Raw genomic sequence first — 2,044 nt, 5'->3', positions numbered from 1 at the left:
CGCAGGCAAGAATTTGCCCGAGAATGCGCCGGGCGGGCGGAAACGGGGCACCTTGGGCATCGCTGCCGCCACGAGTCCTGGTTCCCTCACCCCAAACACCCCCCTGCCCTCCCAAGCTGGGAAGAGAACCCAGGAGTCCTGGCTCACAGGCTGCCAGATCCCACCGCCGGCATGGACCCCAGGAGATGGATGAGGGTGAAAACAGTAACAGCTTGGCCAGGCCTACATATAAAATCTTTTATGACCAAATTAAAAAAACAGTGCGTCTTGCACAAAAATGCACAGTGGCAGCTGAGGCCATACAAAATAGAGCAACCCCAGCTGGTTTTATTCTCTGTGCTAGATGATGTCAAATCAAGAACGTTGTTAACAGAGACCTGACACACTCATCACATGTGTACATCTAAGAAAGCCACACAAAAAAAAGGCTGAGCCAGTGAAGGCAAGGAAACTACATAGGCAGGCAAGGTTCTTTGAGTAGATGTGATATCTTTTATTAAACCAACTGAGTAGTCGGAAAAAAGTTCTTAGCAAGCTTTCAGGTGCAATCACCCTTCTTGCGCCCAAAAAGCTCGCTAAGAACTTTTTTCCAACTATTCAGTTAGTCTAATAAAAGATATCACATCTGTTCAAAGAACCTTGCCTGCCTATGTCCTTAGACCAACACGGCTATAACCAAAAACCCAGGAAACTACATAAAAATAATAAAAGATATCGGATTGACCCAAAGAACCTTATCTACCTATGGCCTTAGACCAACAAGGCCACAACCTACAGCCAGGAAACCACATATGCATTTCAATTGAACTAGCAAGTAAAGAAGACAAAAGACTAAATATGCATTTCAAGAGAAATCTGTAAAAGGTGCAGAAAAGATGTCCTGTATGTGACATCCTCACATTTCTCAAAACAGGCATCCAATGCCTAAATGTCTTAACCATTCAATGTATGTCTGGAGTTTTGTAAATAGACCATCACCGATACAAGCTACTGCAAATTTGCCCTGCTGATAAACAAATACCCAAAGACAAGTCCGGTAACCAATGCCTCTAGGTATTCTGCTTGACCACTCAAAGCCCATCACAGTTAATTGCTATAGCTAATCGGTAGCAATGAAAAACACAAGTCTTTACACATGAACAAATCCATAAACAGGCAATTTAACAATTGTAATATGATGGTCACCTTTTTCCTCCTTGTTTGTTCAGACTCTAATCTGCCAGCTATCAAAGGAAAATGCTTTGAAGCTATACAATTAAACACTATAAGAACTAAGCAAATTTGCTAGCCAGAGGTGAACTCCAGGAAAAAGAGAGATCACTGCAACATTGCACCCAGCTTAACCAACAATGGATCCTGCTTGGTGAAGGCTGCAAGACTTGGAGTGGAGTTATATATATTTATTTTTAATAAATAAATATTTAATAAAAATATTTATAGAAATAAATATTTTTACAAAAAAACCCCAAAAAACTGGACCAGCTTCTTCTGCCTGCATTGGTGAGACAACATTATTGCAGCTAAATATGTACTAGGACTTCGTAGAGTAGCTCATTTTATATTGGAGAGGAGTCTTTCTGTGTCATTTAGTTTTATAGCTTGCTTGTGGTATTGTTATTAAAGCCTTTCTCCCATTGATCAACCAGGTGTTTGTGTCAGTTCTTGGGGCACTCGGTTTAAAAATCTGCTTTCTAAAAGCTACAGAGTCCTCCCTCCCCTCCACTCTCTTGCCACTGCTGGGATAGACCCTGGGAGTCCTGACTCCCAGCCCCCCTAGACCTCCCTGGGACTGGGATGGATGGGATAGAAAAGCTCCCCCCCACCCCGATTGGGGTTCCCACCCCTGGGTGAGAACAGGACCCCCGATGCCCCTGATCAGAGAGGCGGGGGGGGAATTCTTGTCCCCTGGAGCCAGCTAGCAGGAGTCCGGCACTAGGGCAGGGGAGGGGCAGACATGAGCCCGTGGCAGACACGAGCCTGGCATGGTGTCTCGCGGAGGCTCAACACAGAGGGCCCCTTCTTCCTGCAGGAGGCCAGAATTCCT

This window comes from Alligator sinensis, unplaced genomic scaffold (genome assembly GCF_000455745.1).
Source record: "Alligator sinensis unplaced genomic scaffold, ASM45574v1 scaffold463_1, whole genome shotgun sequence".
Lineage (NCBI taxonomy): Eukaryota > Metazoa > Chordata > Crocodylia > Alligatoridae > Alligator > Alligator sinensis.
This window is presented reverse-complemented; position numbering follows the sequence as displayed.